Below are 27,668 nucleotides of genomic sequence, written 5' to 3'. Positions count from 1 at the left end.
GGTCGGGCAGCCAGGCGGGGGGGGTCGGGCAGCCGGGCGGGAGGTCGGGCAGCTGGGCGGGAGGTGCGAGAGGTCGGGCAGCCAGGCGGGGTGTCAGGCAGGAGTTGCAGGGCGATCGGGGGCCAGCGGGGGTATCGGTAGCCAGCGGGGGGATCAGGGGCCAGCGGGGGGATCGGGGGCTAGCAGGGGGACATCCGGACAGACGCACGGCTACACTAATGTGAGAAGGGATGGGGGAGCACAGCGTAAGGAATGGTGGAGTGTGATTGTATTATCTCCCTATGATGTTCAGTGGCGTTCTGACACCCTTTGAGTGTCCTCAGAGGGAGGTTTGTACTCCTTAGAGAAGGGTTAAGACTTAGGTGGGTGAAGCAAGTCTATGGATGCAAAATAAATGCAAAATGAATCAATAAAAGGAAAACTTACACGGCCTTGTGTAAGTTGTATCCCATCAAGGTTTCTTTTGCAGTCTTATCTTTCTTCTAGATGATCCTTCTTCTTTCTTTATGCTCTTCTCTTTCTGTCTCTTCTTCTTGCTGTGATCTTGATGTTTGTCGTTGGACGAATCTTCACATTGGTTCTCCTCTCATATGGGTGTAAACATAGGTGAGAAGGTAGTTAGACACATATACATACAAAGTCGATAACAATTTGAAGGGGGGCAATGAGACAGTGTCATCAGGTGTATAGGTATAAGATAGTTATTATTCACTCACACGGCCTAATGTGAGTGGTAACTTATAACGGTATCTTGCAAGCACCTGTACAGATCGCAGGTCTTCAGGTCAAAGGTCCCTTGTGGGATAAAGACAGAGGGATAGTATGGGGAAGGTGTATCAATACATCAAAATACTCACACGGGCCAGTGTGAGTACACACTGATAATGGTATCTTGGAAACTCCAAAAAGTGATGAAAAACCCCTAGGGGCTAGGTCCAGATAGCAAAGGACTAATAGGACACTAAAAACAGGGGTGATTGAATTTTATTGAAACAAACTGGCATACACTAATGAACAAGTACATATATAATCAGATAAAAAATTAAAACCGAGGAGCATCTACTGCTTCTGGGGGGGTAAAAAAAGGGGTGGCAGCCAGGGGAAACAAGTGGTGGTTAGTGGATGAAAGTCTCTGTACTCCGCGTCCGGATCGAGAGATTCCACAGCACCTCCGGTTCCTCCCAGATTGCTGCAGGCTGTGGTTCAAAGAAGAAGAGCTACGCGTTTCGCCCTGAACAGGGCTTCCTCAGGCTCGTGTAAAGTAGAGAGGTTGGGTTTTTAGTCTCCTTAAATAGACCTGCAAAAGAAACCTTGATGGGATACAACTTACACAAGGCCGTGTAAGTTTTCCTTTTATTGATTCATTTTGCATTTATTTTGCATCCATAGACTTGCTTCACCCACCTAAGTCTTAACCCTTCTCTAAGGAGTACAAACCTCCCTCTGAGGACACTCAAAGGGTGTCAGAACGCCACTGAACATCATAGGGAGATAATACAATCACACTCCACCATTCCTTACGCTGTGCTCCCCCATCCCTTCTCACATTCCATATATCAAGGGTTCTGGATAAACCCTAGTGGGGTAGTTCGAGTCACAGTAGGACATCACTATCAACACATACCATACTATTTAAGACATTCATATCCTATACCAACCACGGTCAGAGTTAGCGCCCGGGGAACACACCACAACAGCACGGCTACACTAACCTCCCCGATGGGAAACATGGCCGGGGAACTTTGCCCGCCACGTGTGCGCGCGTGCCCCCCCTCTACCTCCCGCCCAGGCTGCAGCCATGGGGACGGAAGACAGACCTGCCAGCCTTCCCTTCTTCCCCGCTCCTATTACCTTGCCCGTGCGGGTGCCAAAGGAGCGTGGGACGGAGGGGAAGCGCCTACCTTGTCCTCCAGCCCTGGGCAGCAGCCGCGAGGACCCGCCCAGCCTACATTCCACTCCGGGCAGCAAGCGGGGATCGGGTGCAAGGGGGGAGGTGCTGACCCAGAGCTGCCAGCCGGCCTTCTTCCTCGCATCAGCCCAATCAGGGAGGGAGATTATTTATTTATTTAAAAAAAAAATGTTGGCGCGAGCAGGGAAATTCATAGAGCCGCAGCACGGCTCGCCAGCGGCCTAAATCCACTCGCCACGGGCGTGTGGTTATGCGTATTTGTCAAACACTGGATAGATAGATAGATAGATAGATAGATAGATAGATAGATAGATAGATAGATAGATAGATAGATAGATAGATAGATAGATAGATAGATAGACAGTACAGTATACTGTATATGTTGAAACGCACAACTAACAGCACCATGAAGCAGGTGATAATTAGTTCCAGTATTAACGTCAATAAATTACTATAGTTATCACAATCACTGTTTGATGACCCCTCTTTGACGGGCTTCTGTAGTTAATAGCATGAGTCAGATAATTTGAATACATTCGTATCACTAATGTCAAAAATGCATTATTTGTGGCGATAAAACTATGATGACTTGCACTTTACAGATAACGCATTTTTTAATGCTACTGTATAAAAAGGGAAATTTCTCACATCACACAATGATGACTTTAGGCCAATACGCTGTAAGTCTAATTTTGATCTCTGAGATACAGTAACTTGCCCAAGTTCATAAGAAGGGCGGACATAAGATTCAAGCCACTTCAAAGGCTGTGTTCTTACCACTAAGCTACGCTTCCATACATGTATATATTTGTAATTTTCCTTGTACAGTACACATACTTGAAATATGTACAAAGTCTATTATACCTCAAGTACAGTATTGATTTACAAAAAGATTGTGTTCGTAATAACGCATTAAATTGGAGGTTTCTTTTTTTTTTCCAACTTTAGATTGCATCAGATTTACTTATATTCTCCTTATAAAATGTTTACATTTCCATCAGTATAAAAGAAAACAGCTGGTAAATATATGATTTCGTCATATAATAAACTATTTCACAAGTGCCTTCCCTTTTCATTCCTGCAAGGCGTTCACCACAGTAATTAGGATCATAGAGTTTCATCCACTAATCCAAAACGGTTTAATCAGTCATGCAAATTAAAGTAAAAACGTTTTATATCTAAAAGGAAAGAAATCCATCCTCTGCAAAAAAAAATAACATTTATAAGAAAATTATAACTTTGGCTGTGATTTTTTTTCTTAAAGTAAACACAGATGTTGGTGGAATATACTGTACAATGAGGGTTTTGCTCTTGCCCATTTTGCTCATTTACTGTTGTTAAACATAACACAAAATAACCAATGAGTTCTATGGTCAAGGTGACTTGTGTAATTGCCACTTATGGAATTGAACATATTACAGTATGACTGAGACAAAGGGAACCATCACTGTTTTTGTTGTGAAGTTGTTTTCTTGTTTGTCAGAGCAAAATAATGTAGAAGAATGCTCCAGTGGCAATAGATAATTCAAAGGTCTAGAGGGGTTCATTCTATATCCAATGAAGTTTTTTTTAAATGTATTAATAAAAATGTTCTACCAGTAAGCATTACATTGAGAGTTACATCTCGTTTTCAAGTATTTCCTGGGCACAGAGTTACAGTATGATGACAATACAGTCACTTAGGCGGATATAGAATATGACGCTAAATTTCCTTGCATCACAAGTGCTTTTGATGCACTGAGCTAGGCTATGTGATCTTCTTTAAGACTTTGATACACGTAGCACACATGGAAAAGTTAGAAGTTCTTATAAAATAGGAAAATATTAAGAGAAATAAATATGAATAACACTATTTTATCAAGTTGCTTTGCCTGGAAAGCAGTGGATTTTCTTGCCTTCTACAAAATTTCTGCCAGTTCTGACGGATTTTGTATATATAGGGATATATAAGGAATAAACAAAGTAAAAAATACATTCCCAATGCAGGCATGTTGTAGTATATGCAATTAATGTAGGCTGGTGAAGAGAAGCTTGTGGGGAGCGCAGATATCACCACATACAAGGAGAAAAAATATATATATAGTGTAGAGTGTATATACAAATAGGCACTTGAAAAGTAAATCACGATTGGGGACTCACACTCTCCCAGTGAAGTTTAGGCAATGGATACAGCAATGTAGACCCAATCAGTGGATGGTAACAGGAATCAGCGGTATATTCCCTCGGTGTGAAAAGATAACACACTTAGTGCAACAATGCATGTACTAGTTAAGTGTTTATCAAGGCAACAATTATTGCACTTACATTAGGCACAATGTGCTAATACACATAACAAAATCGATGCACAGCTCTTAGGTATCTCCAGCCCTGCTCCCGAGATGGCGTCGCGTCAGTTCCGGTCGCTCCGTGACGTCACTTCCGGCCGCGCTCAATCGAGATGGTAAACTCACAGGATAGCAGGGGAGATGCTGGATAATGTCTCAGGCTGCTGCAGGTTCAACTCTACGCGTTTCGCTGGCTCAGCAGCTTCGTCAGGAGTTCGATCTGTAGCATTACACTTCCTAATCTATAAATATGCCACCAATAGGTTCTGATTGGCTGGAGTTTTAATTCACCCCTTACAATTGGTTCGAATGGTCAAAGGGGATTGGCTGATTGGCGGGACCACATTACGTCCTAACTAGCAATATAATATGACAAACATACAACAATAACTTTAATAATCTTAAAATATTTATACAAAAATATATAAAAAACACAATAAAGATTCTAACTATTAACAACTTGTACATAAAAAAGCTGACTAATAAATATAAGTATAAATATATATAATAATATATTATATAAATAAATATATATAATAATAGATAATAATAGATATATTATAGATATATATGTTGAGTATTTATTTATATATGCTATGTTAAGTATTTTGTAACAACATATAGATAGTTATCCTTGGTTTATAGCTATCATCCATATATTTATATTTATTAGTCAGCTTTTTCATGTACAAGTTGTTAATAGTTAGAATCTTTATTGTGTTTTTTATGTATTTTTGTATAAATATTTTAAGATTATTAAAGTTATTGTTGTATGTATGTCATATTATATTGCTAGTTAGGACGTAATGTGGTCCCGCCAATCAGCCAATCACCTGTGACCATTCGAACCAATAGTAAGGGGTGAATTAACCCTCCAGCCAATCAGAACCTATTGGTGGCATATTTATAGATTAGGAAGTGTAATGCTACAGATCGAACTCCTGACGAAGCTGCTGAGCCAGCGAAACGCATAGAGTTGAACCTGCGAGTTTACCATCTCGATCGAGCGCGACCGGAAGTGACATCACGGAGCGACCGGAAGTGACGCGACTCCATCTCGGGAGCAGGGCTGGAGATACCTAAGAGCTGCGCATCGATTTTGTTATGTGTATTAGCACATTGTGCCTAATGTAAGTGCAATAATTGTTGCCTTGATAAACACTTAACTAGTACATGCATTGTTGCACTAAGTGTGTTATCTTTTCACACCGAGGGAATATACCGCTGATTCCTGTTACCATCCACTGACTGGGTCTACATTGCTGTATCCATTGCCTAAACTTCACTGGGAGAGTGTGAGTCCCCAATCGCCTATTTGTATATACACTCTACACTATATATATATTTTTTCTCCTTGTATGTGGTGATATCTGCGCTCCCCACAAGCTTCTCTTCACCATTCCATGATAGGAGGACTGGATCTCCTCCACAGAGGGTCGAGCAGCGAAGTTCACCATTTATTTAATTTATATTTTTTGCATCAAAATTGAGCACCTTTAATAATTGTTCACAGTGTAATTCACAGTTTATTTTTTATCCCTATTAGAAGCGCCTCACATTTTTCTGTTTCACATTAATGTAGGCTGCCTGATTTTGCAGATGAATCATCTACAGTATGTGCACCAGGCTACAGTATATAGTATCTAACTGTCCCAAAGGAGATACATAGTTGTTAAGTGGCCAAAAGGTACATTTAAGTTATGTTGGGTGAAAAAGGCAACAAAAACCTCAACCGTTAGCATATAGCCAATAAAGAATATCACTTGTGAGCACATTCACATGTCTTAGACAGGTCTGCAACCCTGCCTATCAACCATTATCACCTAGCATTCAGTGCTCCCACTGTCTAAATGGGCTCCATGTGAATGGATATTCCAGGCAAAAGGTGACAAATTGTGTACTCATTTGCATGCAATTTCCCAGAATCCCTTGTTGCAGTGGGAGCACTGTATGCTAGGTGATAATGGTTGAAAAGCAGGGTTGCAGACCTGTCAAAGACATGTGAATGTGCTCACAGGTGATATTCTTTATATATATAAATATGTAACATAGCCTCCCGGCAGTTACTTCTGTTTCTGGGCCTTTCCTCTGTCAGTCCTGTTAGTGCAGGCAGTGGAAAGGTTAACTCCTTTATTAAGCCTGTGTGTGTATTCCAGCCTTGAATATTGTGTCAGTATTCAAGGGCAGGCTTGGCAACTCTGAGGATGTCAATCTAAGGGGTGGATATTGGTTGGAACGCCCCCTGATGTGTGTGGACCAATCTGTATCCAGCTCTGGCTTGCTATGAGTCAGAGTTAGAGACACTCCCCAAAGATGTTCAAATTGGGACACCCTCCTAAAATTGTCAGTTGAGTTTTGGAGAAGAAGAAGTTAGACAGGGCAGAGAAAGTCTCTCCCTTCTCCTCCCATGCTGGGATGGGGAAGGGAAGGGAATTATACTATTTAGACAGGGATCTGATCTAAAGAGACATCTATGCAGTTAGAGATCAGGGAAGACTGCATTCTGTGTACTGGAGCAGTTTGATGAATAAATACAGAAAAGACATTGCTGTGTGAGTTCCTGTCTCTGGTATGAAGGAGTATCAGTGGGGTCAATCCCCTGAAGATCTACAGGGGATCCTCACTGGCTGGCGGCACTGCACCATCAAGAGAGAGATCAAGGTAATCTGTTCCCCCTGATCCCTGTCCTGGCTCTCCCCACACCACCACGGAGCCCTCAGTCCTCCTGTTGCCAGCATGTCACAGCACCAAGACCACATGAAGGTAGCCAAGGAGGAGTGTACCCCCCATCTCACTTAGGGGGGGGTATGATAAAAGGGTTACATATATATATATATATATATATATCAAATGTAAATATACTGTATGCTCATTTGCATGTCTTAGGCAGGTCTGCAACCCCGCCTTTCACCATTACCACCCAGCACACAGCACTTCCACTGCAGCAAGGGATTCTGGGTAATGACATGCAAATGAGCACACAGTGCCACTTTTTGCTTCAAAAACCATTTTATACATGGTTCCCTATAGGCTGAAGCTTGCTGCATGGTCACAGCTTTGAGCACAGCCAGGGTTAAGATGCATAGCCAGAAAACCCACCCACAGACAGCTGTTTCGACCTTAATGGGTCTCATCAGTGTGGGGTTGGTTAACTGGCTATGCAATGAAGAAGGGTTTTTGTCACATTTTTACTCACCATAACTTAAGTCAGTATATATATATATATATATATATATATATATATATATATATATATATATATATATATATATATATATATATAATCAAAAAATAAATAGATGATACCGTTCTGTGGCTAACGAAATGCTTTTATTTGTGCGAGCTTTCGAGATACACTGATCTCTTCTTCCGGCGATGTTACAATGAATGAAGCAAGCAAAAGGTATACTTAACAACAGTGTCTATTGGAATGTTATCTGTGCTGGTCCTTCCCCCGGTAGGGATGTGTTTTATGGCTAGAGGTGTCAAAGGGTTCCTGAAAGCAAGTGATGTAAGAGTGTGTGTGTGTATCAGTGTGAATAAAAATGAATGGAGAGCCCACAGCAGGGCTTTACAAAAGGTGTGTGGAGTGGGAGTGGATATAAATGGTGTGGGTGGGTGTGGAAATGTGAGAGATTGTAGCACAACTAAAAGTGTGTGTGGATACTTTGTGGTCCCTATTGGTGTATAGGGATGGAAAAACAAGGAGTATTAGTATGTGTAAGAGACAGCTGTATGTGCATACATGTAGCACAGTATGTACAGATATGGCCTTTAGCGCTCATGGGAAGAAAGTTCACTTGTGTCAGTAATGACTCATAAAATTTCGATCTCTGTTTAGGCCACTGCTAAGTGTCCTGAACAGTTGCATAAATTTGTATTCATGCAACCGTCTCTCTTTTGGTGTTTTAAGATGACCTTTAAGTATGTCAACCCTCAGATCGTTCATCTTATGGCCAGAGTCAGAGAAATGTTCGCCAACAGGACTGTCTCTTGTTCCGCGTGTGATGCTGTGGCGATGCAGGTTCATTCTCTTTTTTAGCCCCTGCCCTGTCTCACCTATGTAGTAGCAGCCCCCTGGGCATTTCATGCACATGATGAGGTACACGATATTGCTAGAGGAACAGGTGAACCTTCCTCTGATTTTGTATTCCCGATTCCTGTGTGGTATTTGTATTGTGTCCGTTGTGTAGAGCATTGCGCAGGTTTTGCATCTTGGGTCCTGGCATGGTTTTGTCCCGCATTCAGTTGTACTGCTGAATACTTTACTCCTCACCATAATATTCTTGAGATTATGGGGTTGTCTGTATGATAATAAGGGTGCTTCAGGGAAGACCTGTTGCAGTCTTGTATCTTCCTGGAGGATGGGTTGTAGTTTCCTGGCGATCTTGCGTAGGGCTCCTAGGTGTGGGTTACTACTACTCTTGAAAATAAAAAGAAGGGAAATGTGTCCAAAAAATGTCCAATAGCGCAAATGTAGGAGGCAGTGAGATGTGGGAGGAATTGTCACTCGATAGGTAGCAATTGACTGGAGCAACAAATGGGGACAGGTAATTGACCCGTCAGATGATAGATTGCAGATGCAAACGTGGAAAAATCAGGCTGATATTGACCTCTATAGATGGAGATGGGGGGTAAGCAAATAGCATAGGCAAGAGATTAAGGAATGGTCTCACCAAAGGATGTAATCGCGATGACCACAGGGGTTTCCGCGTCCCTCTGTCAGCACACCAACAAAATCACGCTGGAGATGAACATATGATGCTGATCCGGGTAACACTGGAAACACTGTTCCACTTCCACTTCCTGGATTACCCCCTCACACAAGACAGCTGTATTCATTCAAATTGAATATTCACTCGTGTCTCTGCTTGACGTCAGACTCAGACACAGCCAGACAGACAGACAAATGCAGCCTTCCACTTTGTTCCGCCAATATAACTGAAATAGTTGCTCTCACTCCTCACATGCGATTAGGCACTCCTCTCACAGACAGCTGTCGGACATTGATGACGCGAACCTACGCGTTTCGTCAGCTGCTGTGCCGACTTCTTCAAGGGTGAATTCTAGGGAATAAGTGGTGAACCTTTATAGGGTTGACTTAAACCTGATAGGTTAATTAGTAGGAAGACAAAAATGATGCCTCTTAAAGGGAAATACATACAGAAAATGACCACCAATGAAACTAGGATAGGGCCAATATATAACACAAAAAATCTAAGGTGATTGGAATAGGGCTGCAATATAAAACATATACACTGGCGACACACTTTATTCGAGCTTGGCTAGTCCCACGAATTCGGGTATACCCGGGTGTATTGAGGTTTGTGACTGTTTTCTGCCCGAGTGCATTGAGGTATTTTCCATGCAGGGATTGAAGCATTTTATTCCCGCTGGCTGCAATACTGCACAGTATATATATATATACTGCATTACAATTCATGAATTTATGCCATCTGGTAGACACGCGAAGCATTGCAGCCTATTAAATCCTAATCATTATCATTTAACAGATCAGCCGCCCGTCAGCCAGGCATGAACCCAGGCTGGGAAGGCAAACGTAACGGGGCTTGTCAGAGGTGAGGAGCGGCGCATTCCAGGTATCTGCCAGGTACATACTGAGTATTTGCTCGAATAAAGTGTGTCGGTGCAGTATAATAAGGCAAATCAAATAAAGAAAATTAAGAATATGTTTTATATTGCAGCCCTATTCCAATCACCTGACGAAACGCGTAGGTAACCAGAAACAGAGACAAAGGGACAAATCATAGCGTATACCTGCTGGGTAATTACAGTCAACACTTCAAACAAAACATATACAGTATGACAAACTCCTAGTAACAGACTAAACCAATATAAATGTATTTAAAATATAATGAACTATGCCATTAAAATATGAACTATGAGGGTAACAAATACAGACAGCTGATCATCCGGAGGTGGTAAAATCAAAACCCTACTTAAAAAAAGCAGGGTGTTATCTAGCAGTCACTGTTCAAAACGGCATCGGGGGGATGTTCTACCAGAGGTCTCACTCTGTTACTGTCGGTGCAATCACCCGGATCTCCCTTCTGCCGTTCAAGGGCAAGTGTCGGTGGGGGAAGCAATCTAGCTGGAGCACTCACGCCAAAGGATCGCGTGTGGCTATTCCCCCTCTCTCTGCTCACTCCTCTTCTCCCGACAGCGTGTGCCCGTGTGATGCAAGAAACACTAACTCCTCCACTCTGCAATGGGTGTCTTGTAATAGGCTATAAAAAGCTATGAAAAGCTGCTCATGTACACGTACTCTGCACAGTCCAGAAGGGTGACAAATGACACCCACCCTATGCGTTTCATAGAAATATTTCTACTTCCTCAGGGGCTAGTGTATAAAAGGTGACACAAATTGCATAGCCTCCCACACGCTGATCTCTATCTGAACTTGCTCTTGTCCAGAAACTGTATTGTGCATTCTTCCATCGTCTTCCATAGATCTACCCCGATTCTACGGATGCAGGAACCTGCTTTCTTCTGCCGTGCCGACCACCAGAAAGTGAAAGGCGGAAGCTGTTTCCATGCCAAAGCGAAAGCCAAAGAAGAATTAAGAAAATGTTCCGAAGACTCCAAAGGCTAAGAACCTTGGGCCTTATTATGTGAAGAAGAAAATGGCTGCCATATACTCAAATCAAACACTTTGTACGCCCAAAATGGACCTGACACCCACCGAGGAGGACCTTTTGTCCACCGATGCTCTCCTGGGAACCCCCAGCTCACCTGCTCCAGCACCCATCCACGACGCTGCTCTGCTGAGAACCCCCAGCTTACCTGCTCCAGCACCCATCCACGATGCTGCTCTGTTGGGAATCCCCAGCTCACCTGCTCCAGAAAATATCCATGGCTCTGCTCTGCTGGGACCCCCCAGCTCACCAGCTCCAGCACCCATCCACGCAGATTTCAACAGCACATCTCGCACCAGATCCAGCTCGTTCGCCCGCATGCTGAATGGTTTAATTTGTGTCGAAATCCCTGACAACTCAACGGTGCAAAAGATTGATCTTCTTTTGGAGACCGTGTTCAGTATGGATAGGCATATGGAAAAGATGGAAAGGAACATCGCGGGGATCTATTCTTTGCTTGGAGTCCCTGACCCTGTATGTCAGATGCAGAAGCAGGAGGGTGGCCTGGTGGCGCCTTATTCTACCTTCACGCTTCAAACACCAAGCACACAATGGGATCCGCCACACTTACCCCCTACGTCTGTAGAATACATGCATGCCCTTCTGTTGGAGGAGGTGACACCCCTGTTAGGCCCCGACAAGAGATGATAACCCCGATAAGGCCACAACAGGAGGAAAGCATCCTCCCAGACCACCTTCCCTTGCCCGCTACAAGAAGCACACCTGCTCCAGCACCCAGGATTGTAACGCTATCAGACATCATCTTGAGAGAACTAACCAAGTGCGTACGGGAGAAATACAAGATCAGAAGTGCTGGTCTAGCCCATAAATATGCCCTGTTCATCTTTAAACACCACGTCAGTTTTGAAATGTACAGCGAGTGGACCCACAATGTAAATTATGAAGGAAATACATTTAAGAAGGGTAAGCCGGCAAATTTAAGGAAGTCAATTTTGGAAGAAGTGCAGCGTTATTTTAATGTTAACACTCATGTTATGAGAACCGTGAGAGACACCATCAATGGCCTTTTGAGGCATACAAGGGCTCTTCCCTGGAAGGAACGCCAATTTTTGGATGACTTTTCTGTTTGATTGTACTGTACTCTAGTTTAAAATGTATAGAAAAATGTTTTTAATCTAAAAAATATCAAAAAAACTGTTGATTGTTTTAAATTGTTTAATGCTTTTAATGCATGGTATAATCATTTTTTTCTATTTATGTTTTGCATGTGCATGTCTGGAGCTGGGCGAAGATAAAGTGCAGGAAATCCCCCCCCCCCTCTCACACAAATACTGGCAGGTAAGACACAAAGCTCCAATCCATAACTTATTATAGTTATACTGTATACAGTATAGAGTTACAGTATTTACTGTACAGTATACTGTATACTGTAGTAATACTGTTATACTGTATATAGTTAGACAGTAGTTATAGTCTAATATTGTAAAATACTCACTGCCTGTAATGCACAAATCCTGGTGAAGATTTTTTTTTATTTTTAGAGCTGCAGCACTAAAGAAGGGGGGGGGAGGGAATGTGAAAATATATTGTACTGTGCGAATACTGGAGTAACAGTCAGTAATTTGCCCAAATCCCCCCTCAATGACAAAAGAACTACAGAATGCAATGCAGCCAATACGAAGAAGATAAAGACAAGATTGTACATTTTGAAGAAGAGACGCCCTACTGTATTTTTATTTTATTCATTTTCCTTGATTATCTTGTACAAATAAAATTGTTCCTTCTTTAAATTCATGAGAATCATTTGAACCCCCCCACCACCAAATAAAAATTACAGTATGCCACCCATCTCATAACGTACAGTATACTGTACATGACTGTAGAATTAAAAAGCTAGTGATTGTAAGAATAGCAAAAATTGTTACGCTGAGGTCGAGAAAAAGAAATAAAAAGGATGTCTCTTTGAGAATAAAAGCAGCAGTTCAAGCAATAACCTACATGTGTGTCTGTATGATGAGAACAAACTTCTGATAGGCTCTGGCTCTTGAGCCCCACCCTCTCCCTAGCTGTCCACCAATTGTACTGTATCTACTGTAGTAACTGCTCAGTCAATCATATTGCAGGACTACATTTTCAATAATTGTGCAATAATTTAATTAAATTAAATAACCCTGAGCAAAGTGATTGATTACAGGAAAACGGACTGATCTGCAGCTTACTGTAGCTAATCATTTGTCTGTGTGCATATTGTATTGATGCACATATTGTTTTTTAATACTTTTTTTAACATGGCAGCTTGAACTGCAGTTTTAAACGTAATACTGCACTGTATAGTGTATAGTATACTGTAGTACATTATATTTCCCTTCATTATAAACTTTGCCAAACGGGTGGTGATGAGCCACTGTCAATCTCATAGTCTGCATTATAGTTGACCGGTGACAGCTGGTCTGCTACACCGGTAGTTGACAGCTGATGAAGCTGGAAATCTTTTTGGTACATGCAAGCTTTCTTGTACCTGTACGTGAAATCTGGCTCAGGCTGGACATTTTGCAGGTATTCCAGCAGAGAAAGGTAGCAAGGATTGCCATCACCAGGTTTTCACTGACGGTCGGACCGTTATTGTAAACCGGTGCTGGTGCTGGAGCCGGTGCTGGTGCTGTTGCCGGCACATTGCTGGATTTGGATTGATGAATCTTATATGGATTAAACCCAACCTTTCTCCTTTTGCAGTTGCAATGATCAAACACACTGTCAAAATCTGGGACCACACCCCAATACACTCTTCTAATTCCGGGTGCAGGGTCGATGCAAAAAAACCCACTGATCGTTACTTAAGGTTTGTCTTATCGAATGCTTCCATCCACGAACATCAGGTAAAAATTTGTAAAAATCATAGTTTGAAATGAAATATTCATATATTTCTGCTACAGTCGCCATGTTATCTGCTGCAGCATTAATTGCAGAACATATTAAAAATGCATAACTACAGTCAGGTTTTTTTATACGTGTACGGTGTACACATGGTGTCCAGTCCAGTCAGCAATTGTGCAAGGATACTGTAGGAATGTAGAAAAAAGCACAGAGCATTGAGTTTTATAAGTTTTTATTATGAAACGCCTAAATTTGATAATGTCTTCAGCGTCTTCAAGGACCAAGGTCGATTCACAATGGAGCACTGTGGTAGACTTGGTTTTTATCTGGTTTTTAAACACCCGCAAACTGACACAGTAGAACAGTACTGTACACATTACAATTCATTAATTTCTGCTACCTGGCAGATACGCGAACAATTGCACCCAAAGAAATCCAAAACCATTAAATAAAAACAGATCAACCGCGGTAAACACAGGGGTGCCTGGCGGCGTGAATGCTGCGTGAATACCACGTGGAGTACAGCAGCGCACACGAAAACAGCTCTGTGATTTGTTCGAATAACGGGCACTGCATCTGTATATATTTATAATATATATATATATATACAGTATATATATATTTATTTATTTATATATGCATATATGGGACCATGTTAAATGGTTTTGAAGAAAAAGGTGGCACTGTGTGCTCATTTGCATGTCATTTCCCAGAATCCCTTGCTGCAGTGGAAGTGTTGTGTTCTGGTGATAATGTTGAAAGGAAGTGTTGCAGACCTGTCTAAGACATGCAAATGAGCATACAGTAATATCTCAATTTGCTATATGCTTTACTGTGGAGGGTTTTGGTAACTTTTTTTACCCACCATAACTTTACTAAGTGTGGTGAAACCTATCCCTGCTTCATTTTGCAATGCCAGTATAACCAACCCCACACTGAGACCCATTAAGGTTGAAACAGCTGTCTGTGGGTGGGTTTACTGGCTATGCATCTTAATCTAGGCTGTGCTCAAAGCTGTGAAATGCAGCAAGCTTAAGCTTATAGGGGACCATGTTAAATGGTTTGAAGCAAAAGATGGCACTGTCTGCTCATTTGCATGTCATATCCCAGAATCCCTTGCTGCAGTGAAAGTGCTGTGTGATTGGTGATAATGGTGAAAGGCAGGGTTGCAGACCTGTCTAAGACATGCAAATGAGCATACAGTAATTTTTCCATATGATATATATATATATATATATATATATATATATATATATATATTATATATATATATATATATATATATATATATATATATATATATAAATATATATATATATACCATATTTCCTCGATTCTAAGACGCCATCGATTGTAAGACGCACCATCGATTTGGCCCTTACAAATCGAGGAAAATTACTTTTTCACTTACCATGTTTCAGGAGAGGTCCCATGTCACCTGTTTATATCTCTGAGTAGTGACTGGGTGTTTGTATGTTTGATGTTGGCTTGATCACCTATCCCAGCATAAATGTATGTTATGAGTGGATTGTAATTTGATTGGTGCTATAGTACAACATAACAATGTATTCTTTTAGGGCATCTCGACCATTTAGCATATGTGCTTTACTTAGCTATGTTGCATTTTATGTATATCTTTTTTGTGCTATTGTCTCTGTACTTGCACTTTATACATACGGATATCGAGTTACAGGACTAGAGGCTGCTTATGTATAAATGTGTTGTTTATTTATGTTACTGTCTCTAATTGTTTTAGTTAACATTTATTATTGTTAATTTTGCTTGAATAAAATAAATATCTTATTATTTATTTAATTATTTTGTGTGCTCCAATATTCTGCTATTCAGGTCTAAAGTGGTGTAAACCATCTGCCAAACAGTTCTGCATAAAATAAAAACAGATGTACTGTACATTAAGTAAAATGCAGGAAACCTGAAAAAGCAGCTATAATTGAAGAAAAAATAGTGTGTGCTAATATGAAATTTCCAGGAACCTAAAGTATAACCCCCTAAGAGTAGTCTATATAACCCCTTTAGAGCATTTCCCCTTTGTTTTTCCCATAAAATGCATACTAAAGGCAATGCTGATTATAATTATTCCGAACCATAGAGCAATCTTAAATTAAAATTGTTTACGGGAACATGAAATTAAAGTATTTTCTCATCATTTAGGTTTAGAAGGCCATTTCCATATTTCATTTTACTGTCCAGTACATAGGTAAAACAGCTGTTCACTGTCTGAAATTTTGTAACTTTTTTACTTTGTTTTGGGTTATGATTCTATAAAACTTAGCAATAGTGGTAACAAGTATATCGAGCAAAAAAATATTTGCAATTAGCAGCAGATTTATTTATTCAGACAGAGAAAACAACACTTTGTTTGGATTACTCTTGCAATTAGACTTTCTTGAAACATAAAACCAAATTACGCCACTGTCAACAAAATACTGTAGATGTGTCCCATGATGCTACTATAAATTGATATAACACAACGAATCCACTGTAATTAGCACAATGTGTTCAGTAAGTTTCACTCAAGTGATTGATCAAATTCAGTTTGCTTGTTGTCTGCAAAGCAAAATGAAACGGTTTGTACTCATTTTAGGAATACATTAAAACAAACAGGTAATTCATGGAAAGAACTTAATTGATTCCTAATTTGGGTGCGAACCTGGTGTCTCTTATACAACATGAGAAAAAACATCCCCAAGATATTGGATGTCATAAATAAGGGGGCCGTTGATTAAGAAAGCTAAATGATTGGTTGCTTTATTACATAACCAAAAAACACATGAACCAGTGGCAAGCCCTACGAAGGAGTCATGTCCTCGTATACCATTTGAGAAGGGCAGAAGACACGTCAGGATGGTTCCTGTTAAGAAGAAAAGAAGATTGATGAATATTGTAAAGAAATAAATTAAGATGAATCTTCAATCTTCACGGAACTGGGAATACTGAGGTTGGTTTGATGTTCGACATGGTGGCATTGAATTACAATAGGCTATTGGGCTCTGGAGCATGGCACAAAAATGCAGGTCCTAACACTAAAACTGTGAACCTTTCCTTTTACCTCTGTATGAGGAGAAGCAACTACAGTGAGTCTTGTCCATACAGCAAAATGCCAGAACCTCCCAAGATAAAAAGGTGGGGAGGGGTGAGCTCTAGGGGGAGGTGCCACTTACCTCCATTTAACTGTTACCAGTCAGAAACACACATACATTCCAAGTTAGCTCAAACTCCTACACCCACAACATCATGAATATATATTTATGCCAAAATGAGTGCTACTGAGCGTGGCAAATGTATACAACAAAAGACAGGGGTGCCCAATACTACATCAAATTGACAAAACTTATATGGCAATAAGTATAAAGTTTATAATACACATAAAAGACAAAAGCCAGATCTCTTTATAAAAAAAATGTATTAAAATAATTCTAAGCTTCAATATAATTGCTAGCTAGCATAAAAAAATATATAACAAAAATAACACTTTAACAGTGCAGTACGGAAATCGCAAATAAAACCAGAAGGTACTTGAATGTTCCAATCAATGTCCTTTGTGGAGCTTGATTCATTAACCCCTATGATGCTCTATTGGATATTGTTATACATGTTTGTTAGTCCACACAGTTTGTGAGAAATCACCCTTATAAAGAAACTTGATGTTCCCAATTTCTTGGGTATTGATCTCCTAAAGATCTCTAGAATACTTTTGTCCGTGGTTTACTCCTGTATAATAGTTATGATACATGTCCGTTTCTTAAATGTACCCAGTGGGGGATACCTTGTGTGTGTTTTGCAATCACTCACAGTTTGTAAGGCTTCAATCCTCCAATTTTCTGGGCAGCTGAACACTTGATGCCTGGAACCTCTCCGCGTCTGGCGTCACAGCCACGAGGGTCAGCGAGTCCAAGCTGACATAACTGCTTGTCTGCTTTGCCAAGGCGCCTCGGTTTGCAGAGCTTCAGGCCTCTAGTATTCCCAGCAGGTTTACACTCGATATCCTCGGTACTTCTCAGCGTCTAATTTCACGGCCACACAACAAGATCCAAAACAATAGAGCTGTTTGTCTTTGCTCCTCCGTTACTAGAATGATAGCACCATCATGTGGACCCAACTAGTTTCACCTTACTCCAGGCTTCATCAGGGGGGATGGCTATGCTTTGCTCCGTATATTTATACCTTCTGGTTCCAATCAATTAATTGGCAACAACTAGATCTCATGCATAATAAATTGCAGAGTTTTAACAGAGTGCATATACTTCTTAAAGTGCAATTGCAACCTAACATTAAGAATACCTTATACATACATAAAGATCTATTCTAATGATAAATATACAGATAAATATTTGCATATACAATATTCATAATTAAAAAAGAACCCTTTCCTTTGTTGCTGGTGAAATCTCCTTTCCTCCAACATAAGGGATGAATAGTTCTTTTGAAAGCTCCTTGTACTGTCCCCGAATTTATTTTGTATATACAGTTGCAGCCACAAAGATTCAACCATTTCTCGCCAAAAATGTCGCGATTTCGCTAAAATACCTTGCTAGGTGGACTGCAGCAGACTAATGGCCCATCGGATTTACAAAGCAGAGGTCCCTGCTGTGTGAATCCTACCGGGTTCTACCTGTCTGTAAGACATGCATAGTAAGATAGACTGAATCACTCTACCTGCGTGCCTCTAACAGGCGATCGCAGGGGCTTTATTTAATTTTAACCTTACATTATTGTAGCACAGGGTCTCCGGAGCTGAACTGTACTGATTTCAGGTTCCGGGACCCCAAATTCCCGAGTTACAGGCCCCGTTATGGGTCACCGGTACCCCGCCGGCCATGTTTAAATACTCCCACGTCATGGCCCACATGATCGGGGGTTTTAAACAAACCAGAGGGATACCGGCACTCCATAACGGGACCTGTAACTCGGGAAGCACGGCTCCCCGAGGCTGAAATCAACTTGGTTCAGTTCAGAAGACCCCTTGCTCCCGCACACCAGTATCATACCCCCTCCCCCCCGCCCCCCCCCCCCCACTCCCAAAAGAAAAAATCATTACCGTAGCGGCTAGCCACTAAGGTAATGAAGCTGATTAAATTTAATTTTTATTAATAGTGTGCATGAGCAGGGGGTCTCCTAAGCTGAACTGCATTGATTTCAGCCTTTGCGACCTCCTACTTCCCGAGATACAGGCTCCGGTATGGGGTGCCGTTATCCCCGCAAAGTTAAAAGCGTCCGGTCACGTGACGTGGAGGATTTTAACATTGCGAAGATACCGGCAACCCGTACCGGGTCTGTAACTTGGGAATCAGGGGTTCCCCCAAGCTGAAATAAATGTGGTTCAGTTCATGAGACCCCCTGCTCATGCACACAAGTAATAAAAATAAAAGCAGCTTCATTAACTCAGCGACTAAACACTAAGGCAATGAAGGGGTGAAGGCAGACTGCTGGTTTATTGGGGGCAGAGGCGGGGAGTGAGGGAGGTAATAGCCCCAGCGTGGGTGGTTTGGCCTGCCGGGAAGATTGCGGGAGGGGTTCACCCCTTTATTACCCTAGCAGTAGCAATCGCTATAGTAATGAAAGGGTTAACCCCTCCCACTACACATCCGAGGCCTGAACACCCTTCCCCCTTCACTTAATCCTCTACTCACAATAAACATCAAAATACCTACTACCTACTGTACCAATACACAACTCACCCCTGTTACCGCCAACAACCCTCCTAACACATACAGTACAGTAATGGGCAAAATGACTATTATCCAGATATGGATAATAGTGCATTTGCCCATTTAAAATAAAACATGAACCAGCAGCATAAAGTAAATAAAACTTGTATGTGCCCCTGCCAGTCTGCTAGGATGAATGGTGTCCTCATCCTCATCACCGTCCATGTCCTCGATTGGCAGCAACAATACAATAAAAATACAATCTATTGGCTCTAACCCCTTAATCACCGTAGCAGTTAGTAACCGCTATAATAATTAAGGAGTTAACCCACCCTCCCCTCACCCGGGAGGCATAACCACCCACCCTGGGGGACACTACCCCAACCTGCACTACCCATTGATTGGCACAGTGTTAAAGCATGCCCATATAATATGGGCTCACTTTGCCACTATAGCAACAAATGGTTAACCTAACAAAAAAACAGGCACAAAATAAAACACATTACAGAGACAAAAAAAAACATTACAAATGCCAAGAACCCAATTGATTGGCACAGTAGTACATCATGCCCATATAATATGGGCATAATTTAGCACTATGATAGTCAATGGGCCAGCTAAAAAATAAATAACTACCAAAAACATCAAATGAAATCAAAACAATCACCAAAAAAAGAAAACAACAATAAAATAGTAAACACAAAAAACAAATACCAGAAATAAAAAAAACAAATACTAAGAAGCTCCAGAATGAAAAAGCAAAACACAATCAATAAACAAGAAAGAAAGAAAACAAATACCAAAGTGTAAGGCTTCAGGGGTCACGGCGGTTGCAGCGTGACCTCCCCTCACCTCTTTTGACTCCCGCCACTGTGGGACTCCTTCCTCACTGCTCCCGCCCGGCCTCCGTGGTTAGGGGGCTTCCCCGTCCTCGATGGTGGGCGGCCGCTGTTCCGTAGGCAGCTGGTACTCAGGCGGCGACCATTACATCCCTGACCTTGGCTAACGGCAACTACTTCGACTCTTCTACCGGTACCGGCGAATATTGCTACAGCTATTTCCACCTGGCCAGGCAACCCCAAAATACCACACTTCGAACACGCTCCTTCGGCTGTGGGTGCGTGCACATATACATCCCCACCTCAGTATATGGGACGGTCTGGTCTGCAGGCAGCACCGGCGTAACACAAAGAAACACCAGAATTCAAAAGCAAACCACCAAAAAATCCATAAAGAAATGAAAGAAAACACCAAATAAACACCATTTTTAAAAATCAAAACACAAAAAATAAACATGAATTACAAAAATCAACAAAGAAACACAAGTATTATGCAAAGCAATTAACCAAAATATATTTAAAAGGAATTAAAGCAAGCATTTGCCAATAAAATTTATTGCTTGTCACTGTATGTATCCACAGCTCCAAATGGTCATACAGTCAATGATTGTGCCTTTAGAAGTAATTACCCTTACACATATTTTATTAGTGTGTATTTTTTTATGTATCAAGAAATATTGTGTTACACTTTTTACTTATAGTTTGTTGTAGCTTTTGAACCTCATTCGCATTATAGGTGATTTTAAATAATTGCCTTTTGGGATATATAGTTTTATTGTACACAATACCTTTGAACACGCACAGTGTTGCGTATTTCTTTATTAACCCCCAGTTCGCTGTATGCATCTCTGTTTTTTTCGTTTCATGGTAAGTTCGCCTTAGGGCGTTCCCACGCAGGAGTGACTGGGATTACCTCCACACATCCAGCAGCAAGGGGCTTATTCTACTTGACAATGCTTGACAGCACAAGTATGGTGTCTCTGCTTCCAGTAATGTTTTGGCAATTTTTTATTTTTTTAATGGGCAAATGCGCTATTATCCAGATCTGGATCATAGGGATTTTGCCCATTACTGTACTGTGTGTTAGAGGGGGGTTGTTGAGTATTGGATATAGAAGGGGTGGGTGATAGGGTGCCCATTCATTGCCATTTGGGTTATCTTTGCTCCCTTTGAGGACATAGGCAACCACACTGGCAATGAGGCAATCAATTGGCTAGTATTGGTGTTTGTATTGTATTTTAATTTTTATTGGGTTTATAGAGGCTGGGTTCAGGAGGTAGTTGCCTCTTTGGTCTGTAGTTTGAGGACTTAACCCTTTCATTACAATAGCGGTTACTAACACTAAGGTAATGAAGGGGTTCATCCCTCTCGCAACCTTCCCTGTAGGCCTAACCACCCACCCTGGGGCAACAACCCTCTTCACCCATCGCCCTACTCCCAATAAACCAGGTACTCTGGTTTAACAGTGAGTTAAGGGGGTAAGTATTCTGCGTACATCAATATAAAAGAACATTCGCATGTACGTGTATCAATACACGAATTTACCACACAGCTGGCATCAGGGTGGGTAATGGATGGAGATCTCTCTGGTAAATAGTCTTCCGCAGTTTCCAGATATCATCAGTGTCTCTCACGATGACTGCAGCTTGTAACCAGCATCCAGATCGTCTGAGGATCACGTGTAGCAGGCACTTCGTTGTCGTCTGAATCACACACGTGGCGTTGATGAAAAGAGTCCTCGGTCCGATAAAACACACTATGTGTGTGGTTGAGGAAAGTCTCTGTAATCACTTGCCAATGCGTCAATAGCAGGGGAACACAGGAAGGTGTTCACGTCCCAGTCGAGATGACCGGCGGCTGGCAGTGACGATTCACCTCAGTGTCCGCGCATCTGTGTGACGTCACACGGGAGGCGTATCTCCAACAGTATACACCCGAGCGGTGTAACTTGAGAATGGTGCACAGAAAAGTACTGGCCTGATAACTACCTTGTAGGGTTGTTACAGGATTGTTAAGGAAGGCATAAAAGGTACCAATAAAAACAAAGAATAATCCTACGCGTTTCGTAGCTATGAGGTGCTCCCTGAAGAAGTAGCAACGGTCACCGCAGGTACCTTAGAATTATTGTTGCATGATCATGCTTTCACAGACGACTTGATTAGTGTATATTGTGTGAAATTAATTAAATTGCTTAAGTCTCTCCATTCTCAGGTGAAGGCCATGCAGTTCACTAAAGAGAATACAAAGCAGCATCATCTCAAGGAAGGTGACTAGGGGATGGTCAAACATTTTCTATGCAAGAATACTCTTCATCCCAGATGGAAAGGCCCCTTTCAAGTACTACTCCCCACAATTACAGCCATAAAATTTACAGAGCTCTCATCCTGATTACATGTCACCCATGTGAAAATTGTTCCAGCATCACAGCCTCCTGTACCAAAGGCACCTGCAAATTAGTGTATTGATGGGCATAATAATCTCTGACCACTAACCATCAGGGGGGCTAAAGTCCTGAGAGCAATCAGGTCTTCAGTATATGAACTTTGCACCGTTATTTTATCCTGCTTTTCATTTATTTATTTTTTGTTGTTATTCCAATAGGATACCAAAGAGTACACAATATTAACAATGTATGTTTCTTTAGGTAAGATCTGACTCCGCCACTCTGACGAAAGGACGGTGATCGGAATATTTAGTGTTGCACTTGTTATAATCATAGCTGCCGTATGGACACTGCATTTTGCTGATAATTACAAACTCTCCTCACGTAATGGTACCTGAGGTAATGCCTCACACAGTAATACAATCAACATTACCCTCCCACACTCTAGTAGTTCTGCAAGATACCAAAGAGACCTACACTTAACCGCATGGGAGAAAGACAACACGTTTATTGACACTTGCCGAACAGTATACAAAAGGTTAGGTATTAATGAGTCTTGCTGGGTCTGTGGGCATACTCCCCATAATCAACAAGCTACTTGGGTAGGAATACCAATCACCACAGAAGAACTGACACACGACCCTGACACTGATGCCCCATTAATTAATTAATTAATTAATTAATTAATTACCCATGCTAATCAATGAACATATTCTGACAAATTCCAAAGGATAGCTATACTAAATACCAATTATCAGGGAGGATGTTTTATTAATAATACTATGGGTAACCGTAGTTTAGGTCAAGTGATAGCCCCGCGGGATGCTTGTTTCACTATGATTTATACAGAACAAACCATAACCACCTGGTTCAAGTGTGTAAATACTTCTCAGATGACCTCATGTAATGAAACTCATGTAAGAGACAGTTATGCAAGACTTATTATGTATAATTCTACCCTAGGCCCCATTATGGGTATTACAGCATTTAATCAAATGTGCAACTCAATGTCTTTACCTAGAGGCATCTACTGGTTGTGTGGAAGATGGGCATATAGAGTACTGCCTTGTGGGTGGGCTGGGTCTTGTTATTGAGGAAAGGCAGAGATGAAGGCTGGGATCCTTTAGGAATTAGCAGGTGGGTTGGTTCCCTGGGAGTGAAGCTAATGAACAGACTCAGCTGTGTACTGTCAGTTCTGGTTGTGTTGTATGTCTATGTCATACGCAGTAAATCCTTGCTGCAAAGGTGTGTAACACCCTCTACCAAGGCCATGCCACTGATAACAGATTTTGCAGAAGATGCACTGTCGGAAGGAAAAGTCAGTCCCCCTCAATGGAATAGAGATGATGAAAATGACGGCAAAGAGATCAACCTGGCTGATATAATAGCCGGCAGCTCTGTGAGTTTTCAGTATTACCAAAGTTATGCACAATTGGACCACTCATTGGTCCAGCAGGACTAAGACATGGATAACAGTTATCCTTAAATAGACTGTCTCTTTAAGTATAAACAAGCTGGACTGTGAAGATTGGATGTGAGGGGTTTGGCTCAGGCTATAAAAAAGTGGGCTATCATCTCCACCATTTTGATTCAGCAGCCATTTTGTCTGTTTGCTTGTATGTATGTAAATTGCATGCTGGGAGATTGTGCTACTAGCAAAGACCCAAACCCAATAATACTTGGACTCTCAGAGAAAGTTGTTTCAAAGTCATTCTCAAGGTTTGTGGGGATGACTGAGAAAGGCGCCACTTCCCTTATCTCACAGCTGCACACCCAAGGCTGTGAAGTATTTACTCCTTAGTTAGGAATCCACAGGGCCCCGACATGAGCAGAAAAATCTAGAGTAAAGGTTAGTTAGCTTGGATAAGTTTTTTTTTTGCATTATTTGTATAATTGATGTATTTTTCGATTTTTCTAAGCCAGCCTCCCTAAGGCGAAATACTCACCAGCACTGTGATAAAATGTACTGTCAGTTGTCATTTTGGCAGAGAGAACTTGCTTGATCTTTTCCCTTGTGTACACACGTATGCAATAAAACTCACCTGATTATTCTGAACCCTTTTTGATTTATTGATATTATTTTACGCTCTTTCACACTATGTCCATAGGTATCTAATCACTTTTAAGTATATAAGCGATGTTAGGAGTGTACATTTGTATCTTGATAAAGGTCTAAGTAGTGGACCAAAATGACAATAATTTTTAATACATTTTGTGATTTTTCATTAGACCTCTGGAGTGCTGCTCTCTTCTCTTCACACATAGGAGATTTGTACTGCACAGGCCAGCTAGATGCTCTATAGCCTCATGTTAAGTAATGACTTCAGCCACCTCTCAGCTTTGAACTAAGATTACTCTGCTCTCACCTGCACTCTGCATCTAGCTCCCACACTTTTACCTCCAAATCCTCTGTAAGGATTCTGCTTGATCCGTGCTGGGTTTTCACTACAGTCCAGGTTTTTTGTCTCTCCTGCCCTGTCTGCTCTCTGTGGCCATTTTGGGTACTGGCAGCCTGCTTTATAAGTCTGCAGTTACCATATGGAGTCACTGAGCAAAGTTCTCTGTGTTTGCAGGTCCTGTCGGTCTTTGAAGTTACACCTTACCCTCTTGCCTGTATTGCATTCCTGTTGCTGACCCCGGACCATGACCCCGACCTCGCTGCCTTCCGCCTGCCCTGACCTCCGCTTGCCTCCTTGACTTTGCACCTCTGCCTGTCCCCATGACTTTGCAACTCCGCCGCTAGCCCTGAGACCTGCTTTCATACCGACTACGGATACTCTTACAAAACTCTGTCCCTGGGTTGTGGTCAGTTTATTTGCATCCCTACCTCAGCACTGCGGGTCAGCCTCCCGATTTGAGATGAGCACCGTCACACCCTCTTCCTTAATTTTCCATTCACTAATGTGATCTCCCTCATTCTGCAGCTATCAATTCCTTCTGTTTTTCACATCACACCCCAAACACTAACTATTCTACTCTCTCTCTTCCTCTCCTCAGTCATTACTTCTGGAGTCCAAACCTGTGACAACATGTGTCCCAATCCTGGCTCTATCCACATACTAGTTATCTCCCATCCCACACCCTGCCCCAAAGTTTCTTGCTCACCAGGCACTGCTGATCACTCCAACCTGATCCCGCTTACACCTCTCCCTTCCCTACCCTTTTCCAGTGTCCCACGGCAATACATAACCTATACATTTCCAACTCTCAACCTTTTAGCTATTACAGAAACCTAGCTCACACCCTCAGATGCTGCCTCTCCTGCTGCACTCTCCTACGGTGGTCTCTCCCTTAGTCACACGACCCAACCATGGAATAGACAGGGCGGAGGAGTTGGCCTACTACTTTACCCATGCTACACATTTCATATTGTACCCCCATTTTTCTCCTTCTCCTTCACATCCTTCGAAGTCCACACTTTCCATCTCTCTTTTCCCCAATTTCTCTCCATGTCACTATGATCTATCACCCCTGGATCTATATTCCAATTTTTTTACAAACTTTGCAGCCTGCCTCCATCACTTCCTCTCTCCTGACACACCTACTATCATACTGAGAGACTTTAACATAACAAATTGACAAACCCTCCGCTATCTCAGCAACCCATCTTATCTCTCTAACCTCCTTCTATGGTCTCTTCCAGTCGACCACCTTTCCTTCAGATAGAACTGGTAATTCCCTTGACCTGCTTTACTCCCGCTTTTTCTCGTTCTCTAAAACCCATCTAACATGCCCTATCCTCTCTCTCTGATCATCACCTCCTAACCTTTAACCTCACTCTACCCTATGCACCTTCCACAAAACCTACTTTCACCAGCACATTCAGAAACCTACATACACTAGGCCCTCTCCAATTTTTAATATCTCTACAGCCTCTTCTTTCTCCCATTTCAACCCTTTCCTGTCCTAACCTAGCAACCTCTCTATACAACAGCATGCTCTCATCATCCTTAGAAAAGACTGCTCCAGCCACACTTCGCTCAAGGCAATCCAAGCCAGAACCTTGGCACACCGTTTACCTGCTACCTCCAAAAGTGCTCACGCACTACAGAACATTTCTGGAGGAAGTCCCACTCAAAAGCCGACTATATGCTCTCCTCCTACAACACTGCCCTCTACCTTGACAAGCAAACCTACTTCTCTTCACTCATACAAACTTTGTCCTCCATCCTTCAATGCCTATTTGCCAGCATTACATTACACCCTTCTCTGCCCAACCACACCTACACCCCCCTCAACCCACATGGTCCGAGACCTCACCACCTACTTCACACACGATTGTCTATCAAACAAGACATGTCTTCATGTCAAGCTTCATGTTTTGAGCCAAGAAATTGACATAACCCTGCCTTTCATCCAAAAAATTGGGTTACTAAGCAAACGTGAAAAACATCAACAGATGAGGACGCAGATGATGCTGGATTCCCGGCACGGACGGCAACACGTGATGATGTCACGCACTTATGAAGACATTGCGGGAATATGCAAATTTCACCAGGACCAACTGGAAGGGAGGACGGAGCCCTGGGGTGGATTCCGGAGTGACGTGACGACCATGGAGAGACAAACGGTACTGGATGATGATGACCCTGTTGAGGATCAACGAGGGACACTTGCTGTTGGGTCTACTGTATTTATTGGGACTTTTTAGACTATTTCATGCTACTGTATGACACTCATTCTTCAAAAAGGCCTGCTGAGGCAGAAACATCGATTTCTTGGCAATAAATTCACTGTATCTAAATCCATAGTGCCCTGCTGCTTCTTCTTTTTTCACATATTGATTTGGAATACAACACAGATATCCCTGAACCAGGAGCACCAGTAGCTGTATCAATTTTTGTTTTGTGTTTATAGGTGCTCAGCATTTCCCAATTTGCATTTCATGTCAAGCTCCCCACGTAACACATATCTCCCCTCGCACACCTAAATCCACTCTCAGCTCATTTTCCTCTGTGACCAAGGATGAGGTCTCCATGCTCCGCTCATCCTCTTCCCCTACATCATGCCTCGTTGATTCTATTCATTCACATCTCCTCCGCACCCTCTCTGG

The sequence above is a fragment of the Ascaphus truei genome, chromosome 1 (genome assembly GCF_040206685.1).
Source record: "Ascaphus truei isolate aAscTru1 chromosome 1, aAscTru1.hap1, whole genome shotgun sequence".
In the NCBI taxonomy this organism is placed as follows: domain Eukaryota; kingdom Metazoa; phylum Chordata; class Amphibia; order Anura; family Ascaphidae; genus Ascaphus; species Ascaphus truei.
The sequence above is the reverse complement of the archived record's forward strand: the minus strand, read 5'-3'. Positions refer to the sequence as shown.